The 14,664-nt window shown below is 49.6% G+C and overlaps 1 long non-coding RNA gene across 1 annotated transcript; it reads left to right on the top strand.

Moving 5' to 3' along the window:
* The first annotated feature begins 210 nt into the window (after positions 1–210).
* LOC307002548 lies at positions 211–9,105 on the top strand. The gene is made up of 3 exons (XR_013798494.1): positions 211–316; positions 399–2,007; positions 8,587–9,105. It is a non-coding gene; the product is annotated as an uncharacterized lncRNA (long non-coding RNA).
* The last annotated feature ends 5,559 nt before the right edge of the window (positions 9,106–14,664 follow it).

Raw genomic sequence — 14,664 nt, 5'->3', positions numbered from 1 at the left:
ACAGTTTATTTAGGTGTCTTCTATCACTTTTTAACAGACACCCTGCAGCCAATAGGAATCGAGTATTCACCCAGACCATGGTATAACTGCAGATAAATCTGGATCTAACCAAAATAAAGTCAGATAAAGATGCCGAAGAAGCTAGTAGCCTACCGTGTGTGGTGAAATGCAAAGTATTGCTGTTGTCCTTGTTCGACCACGCCCCCCCCCCGGGTAGCAATTGCGATGGAGAATATAAGGCGAGAGGTGCGGTAAACGGGTGTTGCGTCATATTCCGCTGATCGCACTTCCGGCGTCTCGTTGCGCTGCACGAGGGGTATGTATGAGTGTTTTCGCCGTGGGTTTCCATGTGGTCGACGCTAAAAGTCCTTTTTTCTTTAATGTTTGTTTGCTAACAGTACTTTGTCGCGCTGGCGTTTGGTTGAGTGTTTGTTGCACCCACGGATGATCCGCAACCGTTGCTTTGCCGATGCGCTCAGCTGTACTGGCGAACTGCATGTGATGCCTTTGTGGGTGATTTCGGCTGTCGGCATGCGATCAAATAGAGTGGTGGCTGCCGGATAGATGATGCGTTTCGCACGATTCGGTACGTACATCTCACTTCTGCCTCCCTTTGGCCTTCATAAAGGTAATTTGGTTTTAATCATTTTGTGTGTTTTAGGAGTGTAATACATTCTGTGAGTGGGCCTGGCCTGTTTTGCTCCAATCTGCATCTTGCAGCGTCTTGATTTCGGCATGGCTTGCACCTTCAACACTGCTGTTTTGCTTTGACATTTTTGTTTTGCTTTAATATTTTGTTTTGCTTTAACTTTCTGTTGTGCTTTAATAATCTGAATTGCATTTATTACTGTCTCTTGTCTTTATTTTTTTGTTTTCTATTATTTTGCTTTTTCTCTCTATTATTTTTGGTCTTTAGTAAGTTAAACATTTGCTTTGTTTTCTTTAAATGCGGGTTTGGCGATCGCTTTGCGTTCGGTAACGCCTGCTTTCTGTCTTATTTAGTTTTCTTATATTAGTTTGTTTTGCAGTTATTGTTTGTTTTTGTTTTGGCTTCCTTTATTTTGCTTTATATTTGGTACAATTGGTGTTGCATTTATTAATGAGTCCTGTTATTTTGTTTTGCTTATTCTTTTATTGCAATCCGTACTTTTTGTTTGTACAGTTTTGTTTCTGTCTTCATTAATTGGTTGCAAACAGCAGAGCTTGTTGCAATAGCTCAGTGTGTTTTCCTGGATTTTGTTTAATTGATTATTTTTGGTAATTATAATTCGCTGGTTTTTGTATTTGACTGTTCGTTGATATTTCTTTTTGTATGTTGTAATCTTTCTTTTTTTTCATACTGGAGCTGGGGCCTGGAGAGGGCAGGCTGACCTTTCCCGTGTGGCTATCTCACTGTTCACCAGATTGGCGTGGAGTTGCCGTGAATCCTTTGGAGGGTGTGAGTGTGATTTGGGGCACGTGTGGTTATTCTCATTGTTACTGCGGGCATTTTTTGAAGCCCGGTCCAGCCTGCCGCCCTAGTGGTAAGCCCCAGCTCGTTTGTTGTGTGTTTTTCTTTTTGTTTGATAATTGTTTTGCAGCAGGTGGTGTTGCGTGCGGTGTGGAACCTCCTTGCTGTTATGTGTGCTTCCTTGACCGAGACAAATGTTTTTAACTATTTAATTGTTCAATAAAGATGTATACATTTTCTACAAGGTACCCATGCCTTTTGGTCATTTCCTGAGGAATCGAACCGGTGCCCCTTGGGCTTTTTCCCAGAGTTAGTTCTGGGTGGCGTAGTCGTTATCTTTTTTTTGAATCAGTAATATTATTTAGAAATTTAAGTTTCTATTACTGCTATTCGCCCTTGTAATATCTCTGATTGCCACATTTGGCGCAGTCGGCAGGGTTTTCTTTATTTTGACCTGAGGCGTGGATACCGTGTTTTTTTCTTTTTGTTTTTTTTTCTTCTTTCTTTCAGAAGCAAAACAGCAGTGTTCGTTCGTGAACTTGGAACATCTCCTTTGGGTAAGATCCATCACCTACCAGAACTTTGTAGAGTCTTTTTTATGATGGAAGAGGAAATGCAGGAACTCCGAGAGCTTGTGGCTCAATTAAGAGCTGATAATGCTAAATTGAGACAGGAGCGCACACAGATTGGGTCGCCTGGTCCTAGTAATGACTCTAGTTTACCTGGTCCGTCCGTGGTTGCACCTCAACCAGTTGGGGCGGGTGCTGCATTGACTGAGCGGTTTGTTTTTATACCAAGAGACCGAAAGTGTCCAAAATTTAGCGGTAGGTCTGGGATAGGGATTAATGAGTGGGTTGAAGAGGTAGAGGCTTGTATGCGTGCTCGTCATCTATCCGTTGCAGACCAATCCTTTTTTTTGTTTGATCACTTGGAGGGGGAGGCCCGGGAAGAGATAAAGTATCGGCCCTTAGAGGAACGGGAGGACCCTGCCAAAATTATTTTGGCCCTGAAAGAAGTATATGGGTGTTCTCAATCATATGTTGCGTTGCAGGAGGCTTTCTTCTCTAGGAGGCAGCAGGATGGGGAAACCCTATTGGAGTTTTCCCTTGCTCTTATGTGCCTCCTAGAGAAGGCTAAGCAGTGTTCGCCGGATGCGATTCCAAATGCTGAGGTATTGTTGCGCGACCAATTCGTTGAACATGTTCTTGATAGTACCCTTCGTCGTGAATTGAAGCAGCTGGTCCGTCGCCAACCCACCGTTACACTTCTAGATGTTCGTGGCGAGGCCATTAGGTGGGAACGCGAGGGTATGCCCGGAGGAGCGCGAGGACGTAGCCATTCTGTCCCATTGGCACTTGGGTTTCAATATGGGGTACAAAGTGATTCGCGTTCTGGAATAGACCGTTCACCTCGACATTCGGAGGTGAGTGAACTTAGGGAAATGTTGCATTCACAGCAGCAACAGCTAACTCAGCTTACGCAAAGTATCGCTCAATTTCGAGAACAGCCTCGTCGTGGCCGACCTTTCCGTAATAATTCCGTTATATGTAGAAGGTGCCAGAAATCTGGCCATTTTGCTGCGGAGTGTGATGGGGAGCGTGTTGCTGCTCCCTTGCTGCCTCGGTCGGACATTCGGGTGCCGGAACATAGACCGTCTCGTTCAGGCTCGTTGCCGGAAAACTGATTCCCGCCGAGTTGTTGGGCCACAGCTCGGTTGGGGAATATATTGGCTCTGATTTGTTGGGTAGTGGTGGCCCTGTGTCGCAACTGATGTCTTCCTGCCCGCATCTGGTTGTCATTATGAGTGGTGTTCCTGTATCCTGTTTGGTCGACACTGGCTCCATGGTATCTACGATTACGGAAAGTTGTTTTCGGGAATCTTTTGAGCCATGGGGCCAGGATCGCCTTATGTCTTGTCATTGGCTGCAGCTGAGGGCTGCCAATGGTTTGTCTATTCCTTACATAGGTTATGTGGAATTGGATGTGGAGCTTTGTGGTAGGGTGGTCCCGAAGTGTGGTGTTCTGGTTGTCCGGGATCCACCTGGTGGCATCGGTGCTCAAGCCCCTGGGTTGCTGGGGATGAACATATTGGGCCGATGCTACCAGGAACTCTTTGGACAACATGGATCCTCTTGGTTTAAATCTCCGGCAGTGTCGCACGCTCCCAAGTCAGTTTTTCAGGCTTTACAGTTTTGTCATCAGGTAGGCATTCAGCAGTCTTTTAATGGTATAGGCAAGGTTAAGGTGCGGGGTCCTCGAGCCGCCCGCATCCCTGCGGGTGCCCTCAAATTGGTAGAAGCCACCTGTTCTGACTATTTCTCTAGTGGGGTTGCGCTTCTTGAGCCCCCAGAGTTTGGACTCCCAGTGGGACTGTTGATCTCCCCGGCCCTTGTTAAGGTGGTCAGGGGTATGGTCTATGTGCCAGTGGTCAACGTTGGGACTACTGACGCTCTCCTGTTTCCTCGTCGAGTGATTGGTACATTGTCGAGTGTGCATATTGTTAGTTTGCCTCCAGGTGTGACAGAGGTCAGGCCTGGGCTAGGGATGATTTGTTCTACCAATTCCCAAGTAGGGTCCTTAACCGTGCCAGGGCAATTGGATGCTTTGGACTTGTCCCAGTTGTCTGAGGATGAGCAAGGTAAGGTTAGGGCCCTTCTTTCGAGGTATCAGTCCGTTTTCTCCACTTTTGAGGGAGATTTGGGGTGTACAGATCTCCTGTCCCATGACATCCCTCTCCTCGATGACACTCCCGTTCGACAGCGTTACCGGCGCATACCTCCATCCGAGTACGAAGTAGTTAGGGCACACATCAATCAGCTATTGGAGACGCAAGTAATTCGAGAAAGTTGTAGTCCGTATGCTTCTCCAATTGTTCTCGTTAAGAAGAAAGACGGTAGTCTGCGCATGTGCGTGGACTACCGTCAGTTGAACTCCAAGACTCGAAAAGATGCGTTTCCATTGCCACGCATCGAGGAGTCGCTGGATACGTTAACTGGTGCCCGCTGGTTTTCCACTTTGGATTTAACCAGCGGGTATAACCAAGTCCCGGTTGCTGAGGGGGACAGGCATAAGACTGCCTTCTGCACCCCATTCGGTTTATTTGAGTGGAACCGGATGCCGTTTGGGCTCTGCAATGCCCCCAGCACGTTCCAGCGATTGATGCAACGACTGTTTGGAGACCAACAATGTCAATCTCTTCTCCTCTACTTGGATGATATTATTGTGTTTTCTTCTTCTGTCGAGCAGCACTTGGAACGGTTGGAGGTTGTTCTGGGACGGCTGGAGCGGGAGGGTCTCAAGGCCAAGCTGGATAAGTGTGTGTTTTTGCAGTCACAGGTGAGGTACTTGGGCCATGTGATCTCTGCAGAGGGCGTGGCCACTGACCCGAGTAAAACGCAGGCAGTGTCACAGTGGCGTCGTCCATCTAATGCCACGGAGTTGCGTTCCTTCCTTGGCTTTGCCAGCTATTACCGCCGTTTTGTGGAGGGGTTTGCTAAAATTGCAGCCCCTCTACATAGGCTGGCCGCAGAGTTCTCTAGTAATAAGAGCAGGCCTAAGAGGGGTATCAGGTCTGAATTTATGGATGCTTGGAGCGAGCAGTGCCAGCATTGCTTTGAGGAGCTAAAGGCGAAACTCACTACTTCACCAATTCTTGCGTATGCAGACTTCTCTCAGCCCTTCATCCTGGAGGTGGATGCCAGTCATGGGGGACTGGGAGCGGTCCTTTCACAGGAGCAGGACGGTAAGGTTAGACCCATTGCATATGCTAGTCGTAGTCTTAGGCCCACTGAGCGCAATTTGTCTAACTATAGCTCCATGAAGTTGGAGTTTTTGGCGCTCAAGTGGGCCATGACCGAGAAATTTAGAGAGTACCTGTTAGGAGGTCGGTGTGTGGTTTTTACCGATAACAACCCACTTAGCCATCTCTCTACTGCCAAGCTCGGGGCTACGGAGCAGCGCTGGGCTGCCCAGCTGGCGGGATTTGATTTTGAAATCCGTTATAGATCTGGGAAAAGTAATAAAAACGCTGATGCCCTCTCCCGGCAGAACCCTCCGGAAGTGGGGGTACTGGGAGGACTAGTTCCAGGCACGGTAGTGCCTGCATCATTGCAGCAGGTTTTGGAGGCAGGACCAATTGTAGAAGTACAACAAGCAATGATAGCTGCTTTGCCGAGTCATTCATTAATTGAAGTTGGTGCTTTGCAGATGGCGGATCCCGTTATTTCAGAGATCTTGCCTTTTTGGAGGCGGAAGGTTCGCCCGGGGCCGGAAGAACGTCTGCCAATGTCTGCCTTGGCCTTGACGTTGCTTCGACAATGGGATCGTTTGGTAGAGAAAGATGGTGTACTTTATCGTAGGGTTTATTCCCCAAATGGGGGAGAGGAAGTCCTACAGTTGCTATTGCCTACTACCTTGAAGGTTGATGTCCTTACCCAGTTGCATCAACGGCATGGGCATCAGGGTATAGAGCGTACAGGGGAACTAGTTCGGCAGCGGTGCTACTGGCCTGGTATGTCTTCTGACATTGTTTCTTGGTGTCAGGAATGTGAACGATGCCAGTCTAGTAAGGATTTACAGCCACTGGCTCAAAGTTTTATGGGTCACCTTTTGGCTTCGAGGCCAAATGAAATCGTGGCCATGGACTTTACTCTGTTGGAGCCATCCAGTTCAGGAGTTGAGAATGTTCTGGTGATTACTGATGTGTTCAGCAAATATACTCTTGCTGTTCCTACGAGGGACCAGCGGGCGGAGACGGTGGCGCAGGCCTTGGTAACCGAGTGGTTTTATAAGTTTGGTGTGCCAGGTCGTCTCCATTCTGACCAGGGGCGAAATTTCGAGTCCCTGTTGATCCGTCAGCTTTGCTCCCTGTATGATGTACAAAAATCTCGCACGACACCATACCATCCGGCCGGAAATGGCCAGTGTGAGCGCTTCAACCGGACCTTGCACAATCTATTGCGCGCATTGCCGGCCTCTAGAAAGAGAGATTGGGTGGCCTGTTTGCCCCAGGTCCTCTTTTGTTACAACACCACCCCCCATCGAGCCACTGGGGAGTCACCCCATTTTTTAATGTTTGGGCAGGAACCACGGTTGCCAGTGGATTTTCTGTTGGGTAGGGTACGGGAGCCAGTGGCTGGTAAGGTGCACGAATGGGTCCAGGAACATAAGACCAGGTTGCAAGTGGCATTTGAAGGTGCACAAGAACGTTTAAAGATCGTGGCAGAAAAGCGGAAAGTAAAACATGATCAATCTGTCCATAGTGCCCCTTTGGCGGAAGGCCAGTTGGTGTACCTTCGGGACTATGGTAACAGAGGTCGCCACAAGATCCAGGATCTTTGGAGCCCGGTAGTCTACCAGGTTGTGCACGCTCCTCCAGCAGGGGGTGCAGTTTATTCCATTGCTCCCGTTGATGAGTTGAGTAAGGTGAAGACCGTACACCGCTCGTTGCTTAAGAGTCGGGCCCATAAAGACCCTCCGAGCAGTGTCCCTTCGGGGGAGCTGGTGGAAATCCCAGAGGACTCCTCGCAGGAGGAGGAAGAGGAGGTAGATTTGGTTAGTGTGATACCTGCTGGAGGTCGGGGTGGGGCGAGCGTCGTGTTGGGGGCTGTAGTTGTGCCTTTACAAACTAGCCCTCAGTTTTCGGATACACCCCCTGATTTGGTTAGAGGCCCAGTTAATTTTGGTGAGCCGGGGCTAGACGTACACCCGCTGGTTCCTGCGGTAGTAGAGGAGCTTGAGAGAGGCGATACTTCACTAAGACGAACAGGGCGAGTAACGGCCGGTCACCATCCTAATCCTCACCATCTCCCCCGTAGAGTAGGAGCGTCGCTTTCTATTCCTTCTGTATCTAATTCTGTAGCTGCTATCTTTAGGCCTTGGAATTGAGGTCGAGTCGTCAGTTATTTCATCGTCGGGGTCGACGAGGAAAAAAAAAAAAGGGGGTAGATTGTGGTGAAATGCAAAGTATTGCTGTTGTCCTTGTTCGACCACGCCCCCCCCCCGGGTAGCAATTGCGATGGAGAATATAAGGCGAGAGGTGCGGTAAACGGGTGTTGCGTCATATTCCGCTGATCGCACTTCCGGCGTCTCGTTGCGCTGCACGAGGGGTATGTATGAGTGTTTTCGCCGTGGGTTTCCATGTGGTCGACGCTAAAAGTCCTTTTTTCTTTAATGTTTGTTTGCTAACAGTACTTTGTCGCGCTGGCGTTTGGTTGAGTGTTTGTTGCACCCACGGATGATCCGCAACCGTTGCTTTGCCGATGCGCTCAGCTGTACTGGCGAACTGCATGTGATGCCTTTGTGGGTGATTTCGGCTGTCGGCATGCGATCAAATAGAGTGGTGGCTGCCGGATAGATGATGCGTTTCGCACGATTCGGTACGTACATCTCACTTCTGCCTCCCTTTGGCCTTCATAAAGGTAATTTGGTTTTAATCATTTTGTGTGTTTTAGGAGTGTAATACATTCTGTGAGTGGGCCTGGCCTGTTTTGCTCCAATCTGCATCTTGCAGCGTCTTGATTTCGGCATGGCTTGCACCTTCAACACTGCTGTTTTGCTTTGACATTTTTGTTTTGCTTTAATATTTTGTTTTGCTTTAACTTTCTGTTGTGCTTTAATAATCTGAATTGCATTTATTACTGTCTCTTGTCTTTATTTTTTTGTTTTCTATTATTTTGCTTTTTCTCTCTATTATTTTTGGTCTTTAGTAAGTTAAACATTTGCTTTGTTTTCTTTAAATGCGGGTTTGGCGATCGCTTTGCGTTCGGTAACGCCTGCTTTCTGTCTTATTTAGTTTTCTTATATTAGTTTGTTTTGCAGTTATTGTTTGTTTTTGTTTTGGCTTCCTTTATTTTGCTTTATATTTGGTACAATTGGTGTTGCATTTATTAATGAGTCCTGTTATTTTGTTTTGCTTATTCTTTTATTGCAATCCGTACTTTTTGTTTGTACAGTTTTGTTTCTGTCTTCATTAATTGGTTGCAAACAGCAGAGCTTGTTGCAATAGCTCAGTGTGTTTTCCTGGATTTTGTTTAATTGATTATTTTTGGTAATTATAATTCGCTGGTTTTTGTATTTGACTGTTCGTTGATATTTCTTTTTGTATGTTGTAATCTTTCTTTTTTTTCATACTGGAGCTGGGGCCTGGAGAGGGCAGGCTGACCTTTCCCGTGTGGCTATCTCACTGTTCACCAGATTGGCGTGGAGTTGCCGTGAATCCTTTGGAGGGTGTGAGTGTGATTTGGGGCACGTGTGGTTATTCTCATTGTTACTGCGGGCATTTTTTGAAGCCCGGTCCAGCCTGCCGCCCTAGTGGTAAGCCCCAGCTCGTTTGTTGTGTGTTTTTCTTTTTGTTTGATAATTGTTTTGCAGCAGGTGGTGTTGCGTGCGGTGTGGAACCTCCTTGCTGTTATGTGTGCTTCCTTGACCGAGACGAATGTTTTTAACTATTTAATTGTTCAATAAAGATGTATACATTTTCTACAAGGTACCCATGCCTTTTGGTCATTTCCTGAGGAATCGAACCGGTGCCCCTTGGGCTTTTTCCCAGAGTTAGTTCTGGGTGGCGTAGTCGTTATCTTTTTTTTGAATCAGTAATATTATTTAGAAATTTAAGTTTCTATTACTGCTATTCGCCCTTGTAATATCTCTGATTGCCACACGTGCTTGATGATTAGGGACCCGGACAATCTCATAAAGGTGAGCAGTATTGTCAGGAAGAGGACACACTCACTTTTTTATACAACAAAACGTAAACATAGTTTTGTATAAACTGCTTTCAGTAAGATTTACTAAATATGAAGAAACTACGTTTGTGTGCCAGCTATTGACTGGCATAAAGTTGGTTTGACAAGAAAATGCGCAATAGCGCCCCTTACCGTATAACAGTAAAAACGCAGACAATTCTGTCAATGGTGGGGGAAGAGTAAAAACAAAACAAAAACTGTAATAGACATACAGTAGCCTACATAATCCTGGCACATAGACAATAGTAAGACAATAGGACACAATGGCCCCCCAAAAAAGCAGAACTATTGCCAAGACATGTGTACTGCTCCTGCTCCAAAGAGCCATGCGAGTTTGCTATCCGTGTGCCTGAGACTAGTTTATATGGGCAAGCAAAGCCCAAAGGCATTTAAATAGTGATTTTAATAATGTGTACCTGTGTGCTAAATTCTTAGGTTTATTTAACTATCGACCTAAACCAACCATGTGCCGAGCCAATATGTACCCAATTATGTGTGTCTAACAAATAAGATCACGTCTCAAGCTGATGGAAAAAAATAACCCCCAGCAACAACCACCTGAGCAAGCATCCATGCTGCATGCAATTATTCATATTTTGCCTTGTTCAAACAGCATAGAAAAGCATGGTCATGTGATCACTTTAATCGACATAGCCTGTATTAGAGAATAAGCATTTTTGTATTTGCTAATTATAGCAAATTTAGTTTAATTTAATTTAAAATTATATATTTTCTGTCTCACTCTGTGTTAAGAAGAAACACGGAACCACAAAAGCAAGTAATTTCAAACACGACTGACATATAGTGATTTTGGAGCAAAATGTGATATTAATCTCATAAATTGTGTTTCTCTTACGTAGAGTTCTCTCGTACTGCGTCGAAGAACGCTACGGGAAAGATATTTCTTTGTCGAGATTGAAGCCTAAAATTAATCCTTAATTTTGTAATAATGTAAAACGCTTTTCTGAAGCATACAACCTAGGCGGAGCAATACAGCTCACCCATTGGCTGCTCTGCCAGAAAAGCACAGCCTATGCGAGGCCAGGACGCTGACCAATGAGGGCGCTTCGCGCCCTTCTGCGTCACCTCCCGCCCAAACAGGCGTGGCCTAGGCCTATAAATACGAGCATAGCTGTCTAACACGCCGATTTTCTTAAATTCAACGAAGCTGCACGCATCGCTGGATTGATTCGAGCCGCCACAGCCGTTTGGAACAAGCACCTCAGCAGGACGAGCCCTTACCTGAAGCCGCTGGTCATCGCCGCCTTCAGCCGCCGTTCCCTGCTGCGCTTCTCCGGCGTGGAATATCCTTTCAGTTTTGTGTGTGTTTTGTGTGTGTGTTCGCCTACCGCGGCACACATTTTTTCCTCACAAAAGAGCAACGAGTGTCTTTTTAAAGATGTCTCGCGTTTCCTGCGGCTCCTGCCGAGCCGCGCTCATCGACGGGGACCACCACGAACTGTGTGTTTCCTGCTTGGGCGAGGAACATGCAGCTCTCGCTCTCGGTGATGGCGGCTGCCATCACTGCGACATGATGCCAATCGCGACTCTGCGGACTCGCCTTGCATCTTTCGCCGAGACTGCTCAACCGCCCCCTGTAGCGCCGCGCCGTAAGAAGCGCCGCGCTCAGCGGGTCCCGGAACCTCCCTCCACGAGGAGCTCGCCGCCGCCACCGCCGCTAGCTCCTCTCAACGTGTCGCTTGAGTCGCTCACCGACGGACAACAGCCGCAGCACGCCGCTTTGTCCGTTATGGAGGACGACCAGCAAGCCGTATCAGAGGGGGATGACGATTGCTGTTCGCTTCTCGCTTCGGAGAGCGAGGGATGGGCGAGCTCTGTGGACCTCCCCTCCCCCGCCGTTCCGGAACGTCGAGGAGGGAAGATCAGCATCGAAGCAGAGCTGATGCATCTGCTCACACAGGCCGTATCGAGCCTCGGCCTCGAGTGGTCGACGCCCGAACAACCTGCACTCAACCGGCTGGATGGCCGCTTCCTCGCTGGAGACCGCGCTGCGCCCCCCTCCAGACACGCACCCTTTCTTCCTGAGCTTCACGAAGAGGTAGCGAAATCGTGGAAGGCGCCATTTTCAGCCAGAGTACGTACTTCTGCCTCGCCAGCATTCTCCGTAGTGGACGGTGCTCGCGACAGAGGCTACCACGCTCTCCCTCCGGTCGAGGAGGCTGTAGCGACTCACCTTTGCCCACCCTCTGCTGGACGGCGGGCTAAGGGAGTCCTACCATCTAAAGCTTGCCGCACTTCGTCAGCTCTGAACGGCCGCGTGTATTCCGCCGCCGGACAAGCTGCATCGGCGCTGCACACCATGGCGGTGCTCCAAATCCACCAGGCTAACCTCCTCTGCAAGCTAGACGAGGAAGGCCCGGGCGCGATCAGTGTTCCGGACTTACGTAGCGCCACAGACCTCGCTCTTCGCGCTACAAAGTCCGCCGCACACGCCATCGGCAGGATTATGGCCTCAGCTACTGTTTCCGAGAGACATTTGTGGCTGACTCTCTCCGAAATGGCGGAGTCGGAGCGCTCTGCGTTCCTCGACGCTCCCATTTCACCGACTGGCCTCTTCGGATCCTCCGTGAAGGACTTCGCGGACCGATTCGCCGAGGTACAGAAGACTTCGCAGGCCATGAGACATTTTCTGCCAAAGCGCTCCAGTTCCGCAACAGGCCGCCCTAAACAGCCGCCTGCCCGAACTCAGCAGCGCCCCGCGCCCGCCGCACCGGCCCAGCAGCAACAGGCCCGAGAGAGACCACGGTCTCGCTCCGCCGGACGCCGCCCGCCACCGCGTGGTCCTCGGCCCAAGATCTCACTCAAGCCCGAGGCCTCGGCGCCATCCTAGCCCTGCTAGGAAAACGATGGTGTTCGGGTCCCGCTGCGGCCGGACTTCCACCAAAGGTTTTCGCTTGTACAGCCCTAAGTTCCATGTTTGTACCAGTGTATTTAGCAGCCAACAAACCGGCCGTAAAGCCCGTTTGCCTGCACACAAACGCCGTTTTCACGGCGACCCAGATAAATCTAAAAAAGAGTTTAATTTCTGGTGTTCCGGCCAAGGCCGATGGTGTAATGTGTGTAACTGCAATGCCCACCCAGTGCCCATTCATTCACACAAGCACAGCCCCGTTCAACACAGGGTTTGCACACATAAAATCGGCTCATGCCGGTTGTGCTTTACATGTAGTGAGCGTGCCCACTATCCAGTGCCCACAACCACTACACACTGCACGTTCCGCGGTTTCTGTAAAAACGAAACTAACGAACGGTCAGTCAGTACACAAACACAGTGTCCCCGGTGTTATAAATGTGCCCGCCACCAAGCGCCCACGTTTATTCACAAACATAACGAGCCCCGTAGGGCTCGCCCCGCGTGCTCTCTCTCAACTCAGAGAACAGAGCGCGCGCGGGACGCATACTGTGTTAAACATGTCCCCCGCCTCAGACGCCACGGCGTCCATGTTACAGCACACGGTTGCTCTCGTGTCGCCGCCATTTCGCGACCAGGGCCCAGATTACATTCAACCCCTAGTCACACGTGCACATGCATGGGAAAGACTTCCCGGGGTCTCAGAATGGGTGCTAGAGACTATAAAAAGAGGCTATTCGCTACAGTTTCATCGACGCCCTCCCCGTTTCACGGGAAAAGTCGAAACCACGGTAAAAACAGAAGTAGCACATCTACTTCGAGCCGAAATAGCGAAGCTATTGAGCAAAGGGGCCATAGAGCCTTTATCTCAAGCTCAGAGCGAAGGGTCTGTACAGCAGATATTTCCTGGTACCGAAGAAAGACGGGGGTCTCAGACCCATTTTAGATCTAAGGCGTCTGAACAAAACGCTAACAAAGCGGAAGTTCAGAATGCTCACGACCAGAAAAATCCTCGCGCAAATTCGCCGAGGAGACTGGTTTATGGCAATAGATCTGAAAGACGCGTATTTTCACATACAAATTGCGTCACGTCACAGGCGATTTTTGAGATTCGCCTTCGAGGGCCGGGCATATCAGTACACAGTCCTGCCATTCGGCCTATCCCTAGCACCTCGTACATTTACAGTGTGCATGGACGCGGCGCTGGCACCCCTGAGACTCCGAGGCGTTCGAATTCTGAACTATTTGGACGATTGGCTGATTCTAGCTCAATCTCCGTCAGAACTCGCTCACCACAAGACACTAATACTCGATCACCTCGAGTGCTTAGGTCTGAGAGTCAATTGGGAGAAAAGTTCACTGTTTCCCAGTCAAAGGATCTCCTTTTTAGGACTGGATCTGAACTCACTGTCTATGACAGCACGCCTGTCATCACAGCGCAGGCGAAATACCCTGCAAATGGCGAAATCCTTCCGCAGCGGCCACATAGTGCCGCTCAGGAGATTTCAGAAAATGCTGGGCCTCATGGCCTCAGCCTCTACAGTGCTGCAGTTGGGCCTGCTGCGCATGCGCCCACTACAGTTCTGGTTGAGAACGCGCGTACCGCGCCGAGCATGGTTACACGGTCGTTATCGCCTCAAGGTCACTCAGGAATGCATTTCAGCCCTGACACCATGGAGAGCGTCAGACTGGTACCGGTCAGGTGTAAGCCTGGGGACTTCCTCGAGCCTGAAGGTGGTGTCCACGGACGCGTCCACCTCAGGCTGGGGAGCACTGCTCGACGGCAGACCGCTCTTTGGCCAATGGGCAGAGCGAGCCAAACTACCGCACATAAACTGCCTGGAAATGATGGCGGTGGACTTTGCGCTGAGGCGTTTCTGTCCCCGGATAAAAGGACACCACGTCCTGGTTCGCTCGGACAACGTGTCGGTAGTAGCCTACATAAACCACCAGGGTGGCCTGAGGTCCCGAAACCTATTCAGGTTAGCGGAACGCATACTGGTGTGGGCCCAGCACAACCTGCGCTCGTTAAGAGCAACACACGTGCCAGGCCACTTGAACGTAGGCCCGGACAGACTCTCACGGAACAATGTTCCTACGGGAGAGTGGTCCCTACACACACAGACAGTGCGTCTGCTGTGGAAAAGGTTCGGCAGAGCGGAAATAGACCTGTTTGCAAACCAGGAGAACGCTCACTGCCCAGAATTCTTTTCGAAGAGCGCGAACGCGCTGGCCAGAGTCTGGCCCCGCCGTCCGCTCTATGCCTTTCCTCCTGTCTCACTCCTGCCTCAAGTGCTGGAGCGTATCAAGGAGAGCGGATGCTCGGTACTACTGGTTGCTCCATACTGGACGAATCAGACCTGGTTCCCAGCTTTGATGCGACTAAAAAGTACTGCCCCGTGGCCGATTCCAGTGAGGAGAGACCTCCTCTCACAGGCCAAGGGCGCGATCCTGCATCCTCACCCCGAGCTTTGGTCCCTACACGTATGGGCCATAAACGGGTACCCGCTAACCTCCCAAGAGGAGTGTTAGACACGATCGAGCAAGCTAGGGCTCCGTCTACTAGACGGCTCTACGCTTCCAAATGGTCGGTGTTC

This window comes from Phoxinus phoxinus, assembly GCF_949152265.1.
Source record: "Phoxinus phoxinus genome assembly, chromosome: 1".
NCBI classification, from domain to species: Eukaryota; Metazoa; Chordata; class Actinopteri; order Cypriniformes; family Leuciscidae; genus Phoxinus; species Phoxinus phoxinus.
The sequence above is the reverse complement of the archived record's forward strand: the minus strand, read 5'-3'. Positions and strand labels throughout refer to the sequence as shown.